The sequence below is a fragment of the Ovis aries genome, chromosome 8 (assembly GCF_016772045.2).
Source record: "Ovis aries strain OAR_USU_Benz2616 breed Rambouillet chromosome 8, ARS-UI_Ramb_v3.0, whole genome shotgun sequence".
NCBI classification, from domain to species: Eukaryota; Metazoa; Chordata; class Mammalia; order Artiodactyla; family Bovidae; genus Ovis; species Ovis aries.
The window spans coordinates 25,025,969-25,047,530 of record NC_056061.1 but is presented as its reverse complement, the minus strand read 5'-3'; positions in this window follow the sequence as shown (position 1 = coordinate 25,047,530).

The following is a 21,562-nucleotide window of genomic DNA, read 5'->3' as shown; positions in this document are numbered from 1 at the left end:
ATTTGTGATTATTTCAAAAACAAAAAGTTTAAAAACTTCTCTCTGACAAATACCAGGCCTGTCAGTGTACACTCCTTTTGCGTCTTTGCACCTACTCTTATATAATGGCTACAGCTCCCTTGAGGACCTGGAGACCTCTATTTCACTTGGATTTCTCCCCCTGGAGTCCATAGCTGCCTGGCTGGCCCATGGCACCTCAAATTCAGGTGTTTTTTCCGGTTTCTTGAGTAGCCCAGCGGTAAAGCATCCGCCTGCAATGCAGGAGACCCAGGTTTGATCCCTGGGTCAAGGAGATCCCCTGAAGAAAGAAATGGTAACCCACTACCATATTCTTGCCTGAAGAATCCCATAGACAGAGGAGCCTGGAGGGCTACAGTCCATGGGGTTTCAAGAGTTGGACACGACTTAGTGACTAAACCAATCCCACCACCAGTGTTCTTCTTCCCCAAACCAACAGTGCTTTCAGTCCTCGGTCTATGTCCCAACTGTGCTGAAATCCTGCAAGTTCTCCAAAAAGTTCTTCCCTCTTAGTTTTCACTTTTAGCTTCTGAAGTGAGCTCTGACTTTTCTGCATGGTAGATTCCTACTCATCTTTCCAGATCTTCTTAAATGCCCCTTTGAGGAAGGTATAATGGATCCTGTATCCATATTCTCATAGACATCTGAGGCTTTATATTATTGACTGTAACATAATTATTTGTATGCCTGTTTTCCTCACTAGATTATGGAGGAAGCTCTAGATTATTACTTTAAATTGTGTACTGTGCTTGGAAGAGCAGAGATAAATACATTTTTATTAAGTGAACATATGAATGACTAAATTAAATGATCTATACAATTGCAGTTGGTGACCACAAAATGGATTTTATATTGAAAATATATTTATATATATTTTGATTTCTCAAAACACTTTAAAATATTTACCTTGTTTGAGTCTCACAACATCCATCCTAATTAGCTGACAGAAGTATATTATCGTAATTTAAGTGAAAGTTGCTCAGTCGTGTCTGACTCTTTGTGACCCCATGGACTATACAGTCCATGGAATTCTCCAGGCCAAAATACTGGAGTGGGTAGCCTTTCCCTTCTCCAGAGGATTTTCCCAACCCAGGGATTGAACTCAGGTCTCCTGCAATGCAGGTGGATTCTTTACCAGCTGAGCCACCAGGGAAGCCCTATCCTAATTTAAGAGCTAAAGAAATGGGAGAGAGGTTTTATGTGACTTGTCTGAGTGCAGAGCATGGCTAATAGTGTAGAAGAGTAAAGATTAGAACCCACATCTCCTAATTTATACTCCAGGGTTTTGCTCAACATACTACTATTGGATCTTTGATTGGCATAACATATGTAGTTAATTTAACAGTAATGTGTTTATACTTTGTTTTCTAAAGCACTCAGTTAAGTAGTTCCCTAAAGAAACCCATGTGAAGTTGGTCCCTGTTCTTAGCCTCTTATACAAATAAGGCACTGAAATGCAATGCTTCTGATCACTTATTCGGTCTGTATCACTGAATTTAGTCCTTCTCCTTTGTACTTTAATGTTAGGTGATGGGGTACTTATTATGACAAGGTATGGCATGCAGCTTTTCGCTTTCTCAGGGCTTTATGACCAAGGGGAGAAATTAACATTTTTACAGAGGAAAAAACTGAAATGCAAAGTCTCTGACATCTGTTTCCCTCATTTAGTTGGATCTTTTAAGATCAGCTTATCTCTCTTGGCTCTCGAAATCTGAAATGGGAAACATTGCTTTGATTTATGGATGTTGCCATGATTTATGCAATGTTAAAATGAATATCAGATGGTTGTACATTTCTGCAAGAGCAATAGCCCAAACAGGTAGATTTTATCTTATCATCTGAAAACCAAGATGCTGAGACATGGCTATCAAATAGCATTGCTTAATTGTTTTAACTACCTCAATATTTTAAAGACTTGGCCTTAATGAAAATTAATTTAAATTGAAGTTGTAAGACATACATCCAGCACACAGTTACTCAATACTTTATCATAGACATAGGGAACTTGGAGAGGCCTTCCACCAAGGCAGTTAGGCAAAGATCCAGATAAAGTCTATTTTAAAGGGAAGCAGATGACTGGAGGAAACTACCACCAAAGGGAAAGATACTCTTGAATGTTAAAACTATGAAATGACCCACGTGACAGTAAGAATCCCTCAGGGAGAAACAATCATCAAGTGAATACATTAAGTAGAGGCCTCAAGCAACTCTTGTAAGATGTTCTCCCAGGAAATTCAAACCTGATGAATCACATGAAACCTGCAGAGGTTGCTGATAAATCTTGATTTCTAAAATTGATCTTGTTTCTTTTAGAGGAATGACTTGATGACATAAAGTCAGAAGACATCAGACACGCACATGCCCCTTACTCCACTGTTTCAATAGTAAACTTGCTCCTCTTCCATTTGACTAGTGAAAGCAGGTAAACTAGCCTAATATTAATTTTATTTAAGGGATACCATATCTGAGGTCAGCATGGCATGTGCATATGTGTGTGCTGGGGGGGTAGTTGTAAATAATGCAAATATATGTTTTGTCATTGCACCCCTAGGTGGCAAATACCCATATTCTTATGAAATCATACTAGGATTTTATATTTGTTTGTGTTCTGCGGCATGTAAAGCCAGATTAGTAAGTATGAAGCACTATAGCAGTAGCTTTCCAAGTGAAACATGTGGCCCCATTAACTCTTCAGCTCAAAAATGTTCACCTCTTGAACTAAACATTGCCATACTTCTTATGAATATCTCTAGAAGTCTACTAGTGATAGGAGGCTTGTTGACATGGCACGTATCTATATATCCAGATTGTGGAGACTTGAGACTTAGCAAGACCCAAGGTAATCTTTGTGGAAACTTAATAAATAATCCTTCTTCTCCCTCAGAGACAGTCCAGAAGAATTTTTATATTGTGTCGGGAGCACAGGGTTGAAGCAGAGCAGCATAGGGGTGAGGTTGTAGGGGTATAACAAAGGTGACAGGAAAGGATGTGGAGCTGGGGCAGTGGTCACACTCTCAGTCTTGCACATCTACTCAAAAGATTCTAAAACTGAAAAATGGTGAAGGGATACTACTGCATGAATGCGACTGAAAGGAAAAGAGGGGGCCAAGTGGCTCCAGCAAGTCACCTGGTGGGATGTCCGTCCCTCAGGCCTGCCCTCTGTTACCTCCTCTGCCACACACCCAAGTCTGTGCATGATTCAAGTGTAACTTGACTCAGTTGTAATATGGGGGTATGGTTTGGAGAGAATTTCCAAAGAGTCTAAAATGCTAACAATCCTCTCTTTCAAGAAATATTCATTGGTCCCAAATAGTAAACTTGATTTGGGAACTGTGCTTAGAATTTCCTGATTTATGACAAATATATTTTTTCCTTGTAGTACAGAAAGTAAAAGAATAGAAAGATAAATCACAGCCAAAAAAGAAAACAAACCAAAAAAAAATCAAAGCAGCTAACATATTTGTATGTCTGTCTTCTATAATTACCTGTGGGCGAGTGATTATTTAGGGAAGTATTCCTTGAATATCTATATTGATTTTGCAGTAAAAAAAGAAAACAAAACTATGATTGAGCTTCAAATTGAAGCTAGTTAAAATGCACAAATGGATTAACTTGATAATAAAGTACTGACTTGAACACTTTTAGACTACAGAAAGATGACAGTTTTTGTTCTGTCTGTATTTTGTTTTTCACATTTGGTTAATAATAATAAAAGAGCAACAACATTTCCAGTAACCTTACATTTATTTACTTACTTACATTATTTACTTATTACTAATTACTTATTAATTACTTTATTTACTTATTTTCCAGTGATGAGTTATTGATTAATGTAGGTACACAGGAGACAAATTGAAAAAAGCTTATAGGGTATTTATAGCCATATCAATTCAGAACTATCACCACATGATATTAGCAGCCAGATGAAAACAAAAACTTAAATAAAAAATCAAACTTGAGCAGGACAAATGAGATTTTGATTACTTTGTTTCAATTTTCCTGAAATGTTTCTTATCATGTCTCTTAACCTAAAAGCAAAATTTAATAGTAGTCCTTTTTTCGGTTTCCAAAATGGATTATAATTTTGATTTTTGTAATTTCCAAATTAATATGATCCTAAGTGTGAGCTAGTATTTCTACCCCTAAAGTTTTTAACATTGTGCTGGCAAATATCTAAATATGATCTCTACATAAAATCTACTCAATTTAGAATGGTTAATCTGAATAATTCCAAATGTTTATATTGAAAAATGGATTAAACCGTGGACTTTTTTGATACCCAAATATTTGCTTTGAATGTTTGCTTTACATATTTCCTGTTGTCTAATACTTGTATTATCTATACTTACTTACATGTACTCCATTTAGTCCTCTTGGCACAGTGCTTTTTTTTTTTTAATGTGTAGAATTAAATTTGGTAGAATTATAATAAATTATTTTTATAATGAGACATCAAGATGATTTCTCAAAGATATGGTTTCATACTATGAATTCTGCTTGCTTTGGTTCCCATCATCAGTATCAGGAGGTATTAACAGAAAGTATAGAAGACAAGTGGCCTGAATTTTATTTCAGACTATTGGAAATAGATCCTACTCTTGTTTTTGATATATGGAAATATAACCAAAGTATTATGATTTTTTACTTTAAAGAGTATTGTACAAAATACTGAAATAAAATATACATCAGTCTTTGTTTTAAGTAAATAATAGACTGTTTTCCAAAATATTTTATTTGGATTTGAGCAATGCATGAGGAAGTTATGAATACTTATTTAAAGTGCAGCAGCGATTTTAAAAGTATGGGGGCAGGACATATATTTGAGCTGATATATTATCTTATGATACCTATTTTACTGTAATCCACTTTCCATGGTATTAGACAAAGTGTAACAGAAAAGGAAGAATAATTGGTAGGTCTGATCAAATCCTCCCTGAATTAGTCCATCCAACATGCAGTAACCCTATTATTGTATAGATCTTAAGGCCGACCTGAATTGAATTGCTGCTTTAATACTCAATCTCTTTTGAATATCATTATTTTCCAAAATAGGTAGATGTGGATACAGAGGAAAATTAATTTACTCTGAGCATCCAGTCCATTTAATCATCTAGACTGCATAGTGATAAATAATGTCCTTGGGGGTTGGGAGAGCAAAGAAATTGTTCAACTTCTTACATGATTATTTAGAAAAAACTATTAGAAAGAGATGTTTTACATGAAAATCTCAGATTTCAGGAGGATTAAGTGAAAAGCTACAATTCAATAAACATTTCTTAGACAAATGTTAATCTGGAGTATTCAAATCAGTCTAATAATAATTCAGCCCCTGTCCATACCTTAAACTGTGACCCAAATTGATAAATTTGAATCTCATTTTTAACAGAAAGAACACCTTTTAAAAGGTGTTATGCTTATGGCAGAAAATGCATTGAGAGAGGCCCCATTACTGTTGCCTTGCCAGCACCAGACAGGAATGTCTGTGTCTTATGTTACAAATATTTTGCTGTAGTGGTGAAATGCACATATATATTCATCATCTTTGAGACTCAAAAGACTTCCATTTTTCTTTTTATTAGGTAATAAAACATAACTATACAAATATAAAAATACTAATAGCATGCGTATCAAAGATAGTAGTTTACTAACCACTATTCTGTTCATTATTTCATTCTTACAAGTGGAATTTGTGCATACTTTATTTTCCATCGCTAATATCCATCAGGGTTACTGATAAAATTAGTTCTCTAAGTCATATCTCTGAGTGCTGAAATGGAAACTTTACAGTAGAAATGATTATTGCTAATTCATGGGTGGAGAAACTGGAACTGTAAACACGAGGCTGCTTGCCAAGCTCATTTTTGTATTAAGTGCTCCAGTGACATTAGGCTGGGTCTTAGGTCCAGGGTCATTTTCTTGCCTCCATACAAGCTGTAGTTTATAGAGACTTCCAGATGTTGATGGATAACACGTATTTTGCTTATACTTAGGTCCTAAAGACTCAACAAAACAGTCTCAAAAGGGATACTCACGAAAACAAAATTTGTTTGAGGAAATAAGCATGGGAATGCAAATTAACCATTGAAACTATATATTCATTTTTATTTCATATAAAAGCAAACATTTTACTGTTAGATATTCATCATTAGAAGTATATAGACATTTGTAGAAGTAAAGCATTCTAATAGCATTAATTTTTCTTAATTTTCCCATAATACAGATCCTCCTTTAATTGACTATATGAGGAAAATAAATATTCTGTGAGCATTTAGCTAGTAATATCTACAGTTTAATAAAATAGTAACTAATTTCTTTCTTTTTAATTGAAGTATAGTTAATGAACACCATTGTCCTAGCTTTAAGTATACAGCAGAGTGATTTACTTATATATGTGTATGTATATATATATATTCTTTTTCAGATTCTTTTCCATTACAAACTATTGCAAGACATTGAATTTATTTCCCTGTGCTATAGAGTATATCCTTGTTGTTTATCTATTTTGTACATGGTAATCAAGGCTATGGTTTTTCCAGTAGTGATGTATGGATGTGCGAGTTGGACTGTGAAGAAGGCTGAGCACCAAAGAATTGATGCTTTTGAACTGTGGTGTGGGAGAAGATTCTTGAGAGTCCCTTGGACTGCAAGGAGATCCAACCAGTCCATTCTGAAGGAGATCAACCCTGGGATTTCTTTGGAGGGAATGATGCTAAAGCTGCAACTCCAGTACTTTGGCCACCTCATGCAAAGAGTTGACTCATTGGAAAAGACTTTGGTGCTGGGAGGGATTGAGGGCAGGAAAAGAAGGGGATGACAGAGGATGAGATGGCTGGATGGCATCACTGAGTCGATGGACGCAAGTCTGAGTGAACTCCGGGAGTTGGTGATAGACAGTGAGGCCTGGTGTGCTGAGATTCATGGGGTCGCAAAGAGTCGGACACGACTGAGCAACTGAACTGAACTGAGTATATATATATTAATTCCAAACTCCTAATTTACTTCCCACCCACCACTGCCCCCTCTGGTAATCCTAAATTTGTTTCCTATGTCTGTGGGTCTATTTCTGTTTTGTAAATAAGTTCATTTATATAATTTTTTTGGTTACACATATAAATGATATCATATATTATTTGCCTTTGTCTGGCTTAACTTCACTTAATATGATAATCTCTAGGTCCATCCATGTTTCTGCAAATGGCATTATCTCATTCTGTCTTAATGGTTGAGTAATATGTATCACATCTTTATCCACGCATCTGTTCATGGACACTTAGTTTGCTTCCATGTCTTGGCTATTATAAACGGTTCCCCTGTGAACACTGGGGTGCATGTATCTCTTTGAATTAGGTTTCTCCAGTTTCTTTTCAACTAAAGAGGTTAATTTCAGTTTTATTTTTTAATCTGTCTGTAATGTAGCAATCTAAGGTAAAATCATGTCCACCTTGAAAGTAAGATTTCATGACTAATTCATATAAGCAATTACATATCTTTTGTATTATGAACTAAATCATCAGTTTTAACCAACTTTGCAAGAATTATAGAGCTATTGAAATCAAAGCCATAAAGGTTTGAGGGATCATCTCTGGTTAAATTATGTTAATCAACACTAATTGCTAAGAGCTTCTGGAATGTATATTCATATAACTAATACAATCTTAAAATCTTAGGTCAGTCATTTTTAAAAATTTTATCCAATTTCCAATTATATTCTGATGCACTTTATAAAAATCCTAAAAGAATCAATTTTTACTCTAGAAAGATGATTGAAAATCTAATAGAATATTCAACAAAGATTTGTTGGATGGTTGGATGAATGAAGGGATCCGTGATCAGTTCCCATACAACTTTAAATTCTATCCTGCATGGAGAAACTGAGGCAAACATGTTGCATGAAACATGTAGTATAATATTAACATAACCTTTCTTTCAATAGAGCAGGTTGTAGTGGAGGAGAACGTAATTCCAGACACGTGGATAAACATAACCAAAGCTCATTTGCCTTTTATTTGACCCAAGAGCAGCTGGGAATCTATAGCATGCCCACTATACCTTCTCTTGTAGATACTGTTGATAGTAACACCCTCTTACCTCCCACATGATGATACTCAGCATGCTGCAGTCACAGAATCAGTACATCGGAGCCTTTCACATTGTGGAGGAGAGAAATGTGTGCGTATTATTTTAAAGCTACGTCTCTTGCTTTGCTCTAGTTCCCTTCCTCCTAGCTTCCCCTGGACTCTTCCTTGGACTTCTTACCCCCCCAATAGATAACTACATTCTTGCAGCCAGTGCACCGTAACCTGGAGTGTTCGTAGTTGTACCTAGGGATTGAGGAACAGCTTCATACTCTTTGAGTGCCAGGTTGCATGCTCATGAAGCCAGCTCTGTAGGAGACCATTATCCAAGAGAAACGCCCCTGTTTTTAGGCCCAGGAGACCTGATTTGGGCATCTGTAACCACAGGAGCCTGTTTCACTCTTAGGGGAGCTGTGCTGTGCCTAAGGAAGAGAGGACAAAATTCATTCAACCCACAGAGTTACTATATCTGCATAACCCAATTCTGTGCTTGTTTAGATTTCAAAAAAGTTGCTACCACTTTTCAAATGCCAATAGCAGACACTGTATTTCTCTCCACTATCTAAATGATTTTCGGTCATTTTTAGGTCTGATTTTATTGTCTTTTACGGTCATGAAATTTTGCATGGGCAACAAAGTCAACATAAAATGATAATCATTTTAGCATATTTTATACTGATCTCTGACCATATGCATATATATGATATATGTAACATGAAATTTTCAAGTCTTAACAATGAGATAAAAAAAGCATATTGCATTTACAGAGACACTACACAAAAATCTAACACTCCAGTCACTTGATGAACAAAACTGCAGTCTTTCCTTAGTTTTCCATTCTCCAGTATTCCTTCTAAAAATCATTGAGATTGTGAGTGTGTCTCCATGTGTGAGGCCGTGTGTGTGGTAAAATTGGCAGGGGTGGGGTTCAAGGGTATACCTGGAGTTTCTTCTTGACGCTCTGCCAAGAGTGGTCACTGGTGTCTGGTTCTTCTTCACTGTTTATTATAGTAGCTCTGTTGCGCCATCTCTGGCCTCTAGACTGTGATGATCAGTGGTCTTATACTCTGGTCACTAAGACACTATTTCTGCACTTCAAAACCAGGGATCTTAGTTTGGTTTTTCCAGAAGCAGGCCCTAAGTAAAAGATTTAAATGAAAACCGTTTATTTGAAAGGTGAAGGAAACATTTTAAAGAAAAGACAAAATGAGGCTGGAAAAGGCCGGCAGCTCATAGAGAAAGTTTTATCATGTGAGCTGCCACCATGGCAACTTGAACTTGATGCCACTGGGGAATATCCTAGCACAGCACTGTCAATGTCAGTTAAGGTCACTTAGATTGCTAGGCTGGAATGGGGTTGGAATGGACTACTTAGACCAGCAGTTCTCACATCTGGCTGGTTATTGATATCAACTTTAGAGCTCAGTAAAATTACCAGCTCCTTGAGTCCCATCACAACCGTATTGAATCAGATTTTGGGAAAAGTTAACTTGGAATTAGCATCACTAAAAGCACGTCCAGGTGATGGCCATAGGTAGCCAGCTTTGGGAATTACAGGCATAGACACAAACTGGTCACTCACATAGTAGATAGTTTTCCTTTGTATTTAAAATATCAATGGTAACAGAAGTGGTCTTTATTCATCCCTTTCTTTCCAGTTCTATAGTCACCATGCCAGATCAGCTCTTCACTAGCACTTGCCTGGATTATTTAACAACCTCATAACTGGTTTCCTCTGATCCTCATTCCACTTGGCCATTAACTGTTGTGGCCCCCAGACTCAGTTCTAGGTTCTACTCTGCCCACTCTAAACCACCTCCTTGGGACATCACATCCGCTTATGTAGAGATGATGCCTGCCTTTCTTTCTTCTGTGCGAATTTTTTTAATTGAGTTTCTAATCCATTCTTACAATTGGTATTTGCTATGTCCTTGTTTAAATGTTTTGAAATTCAGTGTAACCAAAAGGGCTATGACCCTCTTTTCCCCACCACCCTCTAAACTTTCTTCAAGTAAAAATCAGTCTTCTGGGTCTAGAATCCACACAACTCTACCACCTGACTGTAAGCAGCATTTCAGATTTCATCTTTCGTTACAAGCCTGCAACTAGCTGCTGGACACACCCAGCTGAGTGCTTTTCCTCCCACTGACTCACTGTCTGCTCATCTTCTGCCTTCCTAGTACTCTTGAGAAGTCTTTCTTCCAAGCCTTTGCTGGCCTTAGAATAGTCCCTTCTAACCTTTTCTGAGCACAAATGTAAATATTTTACATGTTTCTGTTTACATACTTTTATATAACATTTAATTTTTTATTGCTGTCTAAATACCTGTTAGCTTCTAATGCAATCGATATAATATAGCATCATATTGGTTATAAACACTAGTGCTATGAGGAATGTTTCAGAGATGTTTTTCAAATAACTTAAAACCGGGGAAATGACTATGAAGGTCTTTACTTCTGTGATTCAATATGTAAATAATCTTTATCAGTTCAAGGGGTTACAAAAAACTGTGCAAATATTTTCCAGAACATCAGAAGAAAGGCCTCCTATAACTAAACATTTTGTTGGGAAAGATTGAGGGCAGGAGGAGAAGGGGATGACAGAGGATGAGATGATTGGGTGGTATCACCAACTCAATGGACATGAGTTTGGGTGGACTCCGGGAGTTGGTGATAGACAGGGAGGCCTGGCGTGCTGGAATTCATAGGGTTACAAAGAGTCAGACACAACTGAGCGACTTAACTGAACTGAACTAAGCATTTTGGTTCTAATAAAACATTGATTCAACTGTTCATCATTTATTCATTTATCCACTGAGAACACTGTCCTAGGCTGTGGAAATACAGCAATGAACCAGATTCATAGGTTGCATGCTGTCAAAGAGCTCATGTTTCAGTTAAGGAGATGCAGGATTCAAAGGCACAAAAGATGGAGTGGAGTATTTTCCCAGCCTTTTACTGAATACCTAGTATGCTAGAGACCAGGGAGTAATTGGAACTCAATTTTTTTTAAAAAAAATTAGGGTATGAATCCAGGGCCATCACTAGGTAGTAAGGTTATCTTGGGCTCATGAGAATCCCACAGATCTTAGTTTCTCCATCTGTAAAGTGAGTTTCTTAGGAGGAACAATCATCTAATATTCTTAGCAAACAGTGGGCACATGGGAAATCATAGAAGTTGTGATAATAAGAGTAATGATAGTTGTTTTGGTAATCTTTTGGTTTCAAGAGGGTGAGCAGTTCCATTGGTGAGTAACTTTCATTCTCACACCTCTAGAACTTTTAACTATACTTCTTTTTTTTTTAACATGCATTTTTTTAATTATTTTTTTTATTTTTTTTATGTTTTTTATTTTTATTTTATTTTATTTTTTTTTTAGTTTTTTATTATTTAAATTTTAAAATCTTTAATTCTTACATGCATTCCCAAACATGAACCCCCCTCCCACCTCCCCTCCCCATAACATCTTTCTGGGTCATCCCCATGCACCAGCCCCAAGCATGCTGCATCCTGCGTCAGACATAGACTGGCGATTCAATTCACATGATAGTATACATGTTAGAATGTCATTCTCCCAAATCATCCCACCCTCTCCCTCTCCCTCTGAGTCCAAAAAGTCCGTTATACACATCTGTGTCTCTTTCCCTGTCTTGCATACAGGGTCGTCATTGCCATCTTCCTAAATTCCATATATATGTGTTAGTATACTGTATTGATGTTTTTCTTTCTGGCTTACTTCACTCTGTATAATCGGCTCCAGTTTCATCCATCTCATCAGAACTGATTCAAATGAATTCTTTTTAATGGCTGAGTAATACTCCATTGTGTATATGTACCACAGCTTTCTTATCCATTCATCTGCTGATGGACATCTAGGTTGTTTCCATGTCCTGGCTATTATAAACAGTGCTGCGATGAACATTGGGGTACATGTGTCTCTTTCAATTCTGGTTTCCTCGGTGTGTATACCCAGCAGTGGGATTGCTGGGTCATAAGGTCATAACTATACTTCTTAAAGAATTCTCTGGGAATGAAATAATGTACTGCTAATAATTCCTTACCTATAAAGTGACAGATGTTGTTTCATTTGACATTCATAGCCTCTCTCTGGTATAAAGACTTTGCTAATAGATGATACAAGTACAGTTCAGAAAGAATATCATGCTCAAGGTCACGTAACAAGTGCTCCAAACTGTTCTGTATTATCCTAAGCATGCTAGATGTTTCTGACCTCAGTTTTGATTTTTTTTTTTTCCAAAAGGCAGGATAATCCTGAGTGGAAAAGAGGAGCAAGTCATTTTAAAAATGTGAATACAAACAATCCTCATGAGGTTGACTTGCTGGCCTTGTTACTTACAGGTCCCTGTATTGTTAAACAGACTCAGTAGGCAAGCTTAAAGTGTGAACAATGCTGCAGAAGAAGATCCTTAATATAGTCCATATCAAGGATATCCTGGGTATTCTAAGAGCTTTCTTTTTCTTTTTTTTTTCTTTTTAGAATAGCTTGTATAGATATTTTTATTAATTCTTTCAGCATCTTTGGATGCCTATTTTGTGAAAAATTCAATTTATGACTCTGGGAATCAGAGAGTTTGTACAGGCATTACTTAAGAAGAACTAATATAGGAAAGCTTTCTAGGTTATATTCCCTAAACATCCCTGATTTTTCTCTCTGCATCAGTGGCTGTCTGTTCAGTTTGACTAGGCAAGATAGAATTAGGAAGAAGAAGAGGAGAGATTGTGTGGTAGAAACAGTGGGTTGGCTCATTTCATACTTCTACTCCCCTTCTTTTTGCCTGCCTCTCATGTAAAAGCAGAGCATCAAATTCCCAGTCTCTCTTGTAGCTGCAAGTAGCCACGTTATGTCCACTGTCTGCCACCGTCTTCCTTCCCTTCTTTTTTTCCTTTTTCCATAGTAAACAGATGGTTTTTGGAAGCAGGCGGTGTAAAATCAGTAGAGCAAGGAAGTTAGAGGCAGTCGAAACACTGTCTATCCCTTGGCCTCCTGAATGAAATGAATACACTACAGAGTGTTGGAGTTCTAAGTAGCTTTCTGCAATTTGCAGCTATCTGAAATAGTCAGATAAGAGACTACTTGACTCTCCAAACTCTGGTCCACAGATGCAATGTTTAAAATTTAGGATTAGTGGGTGAAGCACCTGATGAGTATTGTGGGGAACTCTTTAAAGACAATGTATCAGAAAGGTAAAGAACAGATTGATCCTTCACAATATGTACTCAATAAGTAATGATTATTTTTGCTGCCTGAAAATAGAGATTTCTCCTCTTCTGGAGGGAAGCTATCGTTTAGAGCAAAGTGCTAATTACTTCTTATTCAAGAATAAGATGCTTTTAAAAGAAGATAAACTTTTAAAAAAAGATATGTAAAGCCAGATTTCATTGTCTTCAATGGCAGTGCCAGCAAAAGGAAGGGTTATTTTGGGAAGAGGACTTTCCAGAGGTGACTGGGAACCTAGGAAACTGAGCTCTCTTTTGAGTTCCACCAATTTCTTTTCACACATCTTTGGCTAACTCGAGTACGGTTTTATGTTTAAGTTGCCTTATATTTTGAATATTATCCGTAGTGCTTAGTCTGTCTCACCTCTTGCTCTTAAGAGGGTAAATGTGTGTTGTGCACTTTTGAGTAAAGGGAATGGTATTCATGTGTCAAGAATGTGTGTGTGTGTGTGTGTGTGTGTGTGATTAATATTATGCTAACACACACCTAAGGAAGAATAACTCGCCTGGTTACTGTCAAAACAGATTAAAACATCGATCGATCCTCACACTGATATTTAGTGAAAACGAAATATGTTCTGTTCCAGTCTAAGTTGTGGCTAAAGATGCATCTGCTCTGGATGGTAGAAGCAAAGATTGGGGATTCTGCTGCAACTATGGTCAATGCATCTGTCAAAATAGTTTTTGATATTTTGTCATTTAGCTAAATAAATTTTTGAGACGAAAGAGCACTGAATGTTAGGGATAGAACTGTAATATACTTACTGAATTTATTCAGGGTTAAGATTTCCTACCTCCTCTCCCATACTCAGCCTTACTCAGTATTCCTTGTCCCAGTAAAAAGCCCCATTATCCATTAAATCTGCAACCCAGCAAAGGTAATGAAGATAATAAAGCCATCACTAACATGTCTGAAGAAAACTTCAGTTTATAAATTCTGCAGATGTATCTGCCCATTTGATTATTGATCATCAAAGCATCATGAAACCTAGGGCTGAGAATGGAAGCCAGATGATCGAAACTCCCTGATTTTCTAATACAACAGGCTAGCAACCTAGAGAAGGAAAGCTGTGTGGAAAGTGGTGGAGTGCATTTGAAATAATGTCTGTTGTGGAAAGTCAGGTGCATGAGGATCTATTTCATTGTTGTTCTTGAATTTTAATGGATTTCTTTTCTTTCCTGCTTCCTGTAATTTTCTCCAGCAAAGAAATGAGGGCTCTTGGATTGATATAGGTCTATGGGGTTTAGGGCAAGATGGCAAAAGGACAGATGGGCAAGGGAATTTGGGTTAAAGTAAGAAGATTTGTGAAATAGTATACCCTGAAGTTTAAGCCTGATATATTGTGGAAGTAAAGAGAGGAGAGGACTGATAGCTTGATAAGCAATTTAGGCATCAATGTATGCGTCATGAGTTCCCCATGTAGTCAGAAAGCAGAGTAAGAACAATTGAACAAAAAGTTGAATGGAGGCTTTGGTCAAAGGAAACATTTGAATTAGTGCTTTTGAGAGTGAATCTTTATGGTAGCGACATGACCAAAGATATGGCCATGAGAGAGTGTGGTAAGCTATGGTGCTTGGCCATGAGGGTATTGAAGTCAGCTGGCATGATGAGAGACTATGGCTCAGATGACAAGGTGTCCAGTGAATCAGGGAAAATTTCTTGAGTTTACTGGTGAATAGCAACAAGGAAGATAATAGCATAGTTAAATAATAATAATAAAATAATAATACCTATACATTGGGTATAACATAATATGTGAAATACTGTTTTAAATGTTTTTCATACTTTGTTTCATTAATAGTCTCAATAACCCCATGAGTTAAGTAAAATTGTTTTCCCATTGCACATTCCCTGTATTATGCTGTTCAGTGGATGATAGACCAGTTACTGAGAATTCATCTGAGCTGCACAAGTCAGAAACCTAGAACTGATCCTCAGATCAATCCTTTTTTCCTGCTCTGTGTTTCATCCACTATGAACTTAACAAAATTTCTCATGTATTTGCATTCCCTTATTTCTGTCTCATCCTACTGCACAATTTCAGGCTTTCATATTAGTCCCTCTTTAATCTGCTCTTCACATTATAGCCAAAGTAAGAACCAAATTTTAATACTTTCTCCTCCTTACATATGGTAGGAACCATTTGCCCTTTGATTTCTGTGGCCTTCATTTTCCACCAAGTGTCTTCTCCATTCCTCCTTTCCTGCCACTCTGTAACTGTTTCTGTCCCCCTTACTCACCATGTTCCTCATGCCACAGTTCCTTCTCATGTTCTGTTCAGTCTATTGGCACGTGCTTCCTTCCTCTTTTCTGCTGGGTTCTTCCTGCTTATTCCTGACATATCAATTCAAGCTTCATTCCCTTCTGGAGGCCTCTCTTGACCTTTCTCCTCTGACAGAATACCCTAGTGTAGGTTTTCATATCCTCTCTGTACATCAGCCTCATATTATGTGTCAAAGTGGATTTGTTTTTTGTCTTCTCTACTAACACCACTAGATCCTCTGGGGCAAGACCATGTCTTATTGTTGTCCACTGTGTTGCCAATGTCTAGCACAGTGGCTGCCAAACAGTGGGCATGCTTTTGGTGGCTCAGATGGTAAAGAGCCTGCCATCAGTGCGGGAGACCTGGGTTCAATCCCTGGGTCGGGAAGATGCCCTGGAGAACAAAATGGCAACCCACTCCAGTATCCTTGCCTGGAAAATCCCATGGATGGAGGAGCCTGGCAGGCTACAGTCCATGGGGTTGCAAAGAGTCAGGCATGACTGAGTGACTTCACTTTCACTTTATATAGCACACACTTGTGAGAAAATATTCAAAAGATACTTCATTCCACTGAAATCTAATTCTCTGTAGAATGAAACTGTCAAAAACAAAAAAAGACAAAAACACTGGCCATCAGAAGCTGAACATCCTTCATTGTTAAAATGGGGCATCTCCCCTTTGTTGTGCATATAAACACAGTCTAGACATTGAACACCCTGCCTGAATGCACTGTATTTATGAGAGATCGTATCTTCAAAGAAGGCCAATATACCCCCAAGAAGTACAAATGGGAAAATAGGTAAAATGCAACCAGCTTCTTGTGTTCCAGAGGTCAAGCCATGGCAGCTTTCTCTCATATATAGTATCTTGCACATGTCACCCAACAAAATTTGTGTCTGCTTCCCATATAGAATAAAGCCAATCTACTGACATCAGGTTGCGGTGAAGAAAGGTAACATTTATTGTAGGGCGCCAAGCAAGAAGAACAGGTATCTCGTGCTCAAAAGACCCAAACTCCTTGATGGCTTTCAGGGAAGGAATTTTTAAGGCAGTGTGGGGAGCGGGCTTCAGGGTGCATGAATCACTCATGTACCATTCTCGGATTGGTTGGTATCAAGGTGAAGTTTCAAGCATCATCAGCTTTCTGGTTTCAACTGGTCTAGGGCCTGTGCTTTTCTTGTCAGCAGTTTTCATCTGGTGGGGGATCTGCTTCCTATAAAAACACCTTAGGAATGTGTGTCAGGCCTTCATCTATATATCTTTCAGGGAACTGAGAGTTTGGTGGTTCTGCTGTCTGGCAGATTTATAGTCTAAATTGTTACCAGTTTCCTGGCCAACAGGTATTTTCTGTTTCTACATCTTCACATTTCCTATTTATTAACCCTTGAGCCAGGATTTTGAGATTCAAGGGAGGCCTATGAGACTAAAGCAAAAGACTTTCACTTCAAGGGATGGGGACACAGCTTGTATACAGTTTCTCACAGATGAACTCTAATCATACAAACATATGACAAATCACGGCTACCCTGTCCTTGGCCTGATAGGCTTTGCTGAATGTAGCTTGCATTTGGATTTAGCTAAATATGTGAAAGGAGGCTGGGTCAACCATGTGGAATATATAGTAGTTGGTCTTGGAGTAAAAGAAATATGGATTTGAGTCAAAATCTGGCATTTATATTTGTGCTATCTACAGCAAGTAACATTACTTTACTTTGCCAACAAAGGTCCGTCTAGTCAAGGCTATGGTTTTTCCAGTGGTCATGTATGGATGTGAGAGTTGGACTGTGAAGAAAGCTGAGCACTGAAGAATTGATGCTTTTGAATTGTGGTGTTGGAGAAGACTCTTGAGAGTCCCTTGGACTGCAAGGAGATCCAACCAGTCCATTCTGAAGGAGATCAGCCCTGGGATTTCTTTGGAACAACTAATGCTAAAGCTGAAACTCCAATACTGTGGCCACCTCATGTGAAGAGTTGACTCATTGGAAAAGACTCTGATGCTGGGAAGGATTGGGGGCAGGAGAAGGGGATGACCGAGGATGAGATGGCTGGATGGGCATCACTGACTCGATGGATGTGAGTTTGAGTGAACTCTGGGAGTTGGTGATTGACAGGGAGGCCTGGCGTGCTGCAGTTCATGGGGTTGCAGAGAGTTGGACACAATTGAGTGACTGAACTGAACTGAACGGCAAGTAAAAGGAAATTCATGTTTATTAGGCATCTGTCATGGAATAGGGGCTTTCCTAGTGGCTCTGAGTAAAGAATTCGCCTGCAGTGCTGCAGGAAACACGGGTTCGATCCCTGATTCAGGAAGATCCTTTGGAGAAAGGCATAGTAACTCACTCCAGTATTCTTGCCTGGAGAAGTCCATGGACAGAGGAGCCTGGCAGTCTACAATCCATAGGGTCGCAAAGAGTCAGATACGATTGAAGCACTTAACATGCAAGCCTGTTCGTCATGCAATAGATACTTTCATGGACCTGTTATTAACTTATATACTCTTTTCTTACACTGTGTTAGAAATGATCATTACTTTATTGTGCTGATGAGGAAAGAAAAGTGAATTGTAAAAGTCACCCATCTCAGAAAATGAGGCTCAAAAATGTGACTCAAATCCAAGCTCTATTTCTTGTCTTCTTTTTCCTTGAGTGCTTGAGATCTTAGACTCTACATATCATTGTGTACAAAATGAGCAGGATAATAATTCCTTTATGCGAGGATTGTTATGATGTTAAGTTAGAAAATGAGATGAGACAATTAACAGTGACAGGAGTTTATTGTTGTTCAGTAAATTTTAGGATTAAAATAATAAGCACAGTGAAATAAGTATAGATGCAACTGCAAAGTATCATTTACCAAAAATTATTTAAATACTATGGATACTTTATATATATATATATATGTGTGTGTGTGTGTGTATATATATATGTATGTATTTAAAACTACCTAAAGCAACCACTACAATATAGCTGACAACTGACAATTATAATTTTTGAAGTTTCTATTTAAAGGTGGTCATAGAATAAAATTTTTAAAAAATAAAAGAGAAACTAAGTCATTTTTAAAGTTTTAGAATATTTTTCACCTATTTTCTCAATCTAATCCTAAAGTATGAGATAATTTTTCTGTCAAATGAAGAAATATTATGATCTTTGTTGAATAAATGGACAGTCTAGTATTTCTAAAATTGTTCGAAGGTAATAAACTGTGGAAAATTCTGAAAGAGATGGGAATACCAGACCACCTAACCTGCCTCTTGAGAAATCTGTATGCAGGCCAGGAAGCAAAAGAGAACTGGACATGGAACAACAGACTGGTTCCAAATAGGAAATGGAGTACGTCAAGGCTGTATATTGTCACCCTGCTTATTTAACTTATATGCAGAGTACATTATGAGAAACACTGGACTGGAAGAAACACAAGCTGGAATCAAGATTGCCGGGAGAAATAAAAATCACCTCAGATATGCAGATGACACCACCCTTATGGCAGAAAGTGAAGAGGAGCTAAAAAGCCTCTTGTTGAAAGTGAAAGAGGAGAGCAAAAGTTGGCTTAAAGCTCAACATTCAGAAAACGAAGATCATGGCATCCAGTCCCATCACTTCATGGGAAATAGATGGGAAACAGTGGAAACAGTGTCAGACTTCATTTCGGGGGGCTCCAAAATCACTGCAGATGGTGATTGCAGCCATGAAATTAAAAGACGCTTACTCCTTGGAAGAAAAGTTATGACCAACCTAGATAGTATATTCAAAAGCAGAGACATTGCTTTGCCGACTAAGGTCCATCGAGTCAAGGCTATGGTTTTTCCAGTGGTCATGTATGGATTGTGACAGTTGGACTGTGAAGTACGGTGAGCGCCAAAGAATTGATGCTTTTGAACTGTGGTGTTGGAGAAGACTCTTGAGAGTCCCTTGGACTGCAAGGAGATCCAACCAGTCCATTCTGAAGGAGATCAGCCCTGGGATTTCTTTGGAAGGAATGATGCTGAAGCTGAAACTCCAGTACTTTGGCCACCTCATGCGAAGAGTTGACTCATTGGAAAAGACTCTGATGCTGGGAGGGATTGGGGGCAGGAGGAGAAGGGGACAACCAAGGATGAGATGGCTGGATGGCATCACTGACTCAATGGACGTGAGTCTGAGTGAACTCTGGGAGATGGTGATGAACAGGGAGGCCTGGCGTGCTGCGATTCATAGGGTCACAAAGAGGCAGACATGACTGAGTGACTGAACTGAACTGAACTGAACTGAACTGAATGAGCAGAATAAATCTGATTTGGGGAGAAAGCTCTGATTACTTAGCTGTGGGAATACCAACGTTCTGAGATAGTGTTTGTATAAATTACTATAGTTTCCCATTCATATTAAAGATTTTTTTTCTTTTTATCTGTATTGGAGGTGAATGCTTGCATCCTGGAACCAAATTAATTGTTCTTGTCTAATATTAGCAGTATGAAAATGTTATAAGTAACAATATAATATTGATAAGTGCAAAAATCACATACTATATAACACTTGTATTTTTTATTGGACTCTAACTGCTTTACAATGTTGTGATGGGGGCTTCCCTAGTGGCTCAGATGGTAAAGAATCTGCCTGCAATGAAGGAGACCTAGGTTCAATCCCTGTGTTGGGAAGATCTCCTGGAGAAAGGAACGGCTACCCACTCTTGTATTCTTGCCAGGAAATTTCCATGGACAGATGAGCCTGGCTGGCTATACTCCATGGGGTTGGAACTTTCTGCTGTACAATGAAAAAAGTAAAATAAATATACAGTCACCCAGTCATGTCCAACTCTTTGCAACCCCAAGAACTATAGCCCAGCAGGTTCCTCTTTCTATGGAATTCTCTAGGCAGGAATAGTGGAGTAGGTTGCCATTTCTTACTCCAGAGGATCTTCCCAACCCAGGGATCAGACATGGGTCTCCTACATTGCAGGCAGATTCTTTACCGTCTGAGCCACCAGGGAAGCCCCATTGTATGTATAAACATAGCCCCTTCATCGTGGACCTACTTGCCACTCTCACCCCATCCATTCAGGTCATCACAGAGCACTGAGCTGAGCTCCTTGTGCTACACAGCAGCTTCCCACTAACTATCTGTTTTATACATGGTAGTGTATATACGTCGATCCTCATCTCCCAATTCATCCCACCCTCACCTTCCTCGGTTGTGTCTACGTGTGTATTCTCTACATTCTCCATTCTGCATGTCAGATAGGTTCATCCCACATACATATGTTAATATATGATATTTGTTTTCCAGACTTTCCTTCACCTGTATGACTCTAGATCCACCCTCATCTCTACACATTACCAACCCAGTTTTTAATGTCTGAGCAGTGTTCCGTTGTATATATGTACCACATCTTTATCCATTCATCTGTTGAGGGACATTTAAGTTGCTTCCACATCCTGGATATTGTAAATAATACTGCAAAGAACATTGGAGCGCATGTGATTTTTTGAATTATGGTTTTCTCAGGGAATGTGCCCAGTAGTGGGATTGCTGGGGCATATGGTAGTCCTATTTTCAGATTTTTAAGGAGTCTCCATACTGTTCATAATGGCTGTGTCAATTTACATTCTCACCAACAGTGCCAGTGGGTTCCCTTTTTCTCCTTACCCTCTCCAGCATTTATTGTCTGTAGATTTTTTGATGATGGCCGGATGACCGGACATTCTGACTGGTGTGAGGTGATAACTCATTGTAGTTTTGATTTGCATTTCTCTAATAATTAGTGATATTGCACATCTTTTAATGCACCTCTTGACCATCCGTGTGTTTTCTTTGGAGAAATGTTTCTTTAGATCTTCCACCCGGTTTTTGATTGGGTTGTTTGTTGTTTTGATATTAAGCTGCAGGAGCTATTTGCATGTTTTGAAGATTAATCACTTATCAGTTGCTTTACAAATTTTCTCCCATTCTGGGTGTTGTCTTTTCATCTTGTATATGGTTTCCTTTGCTG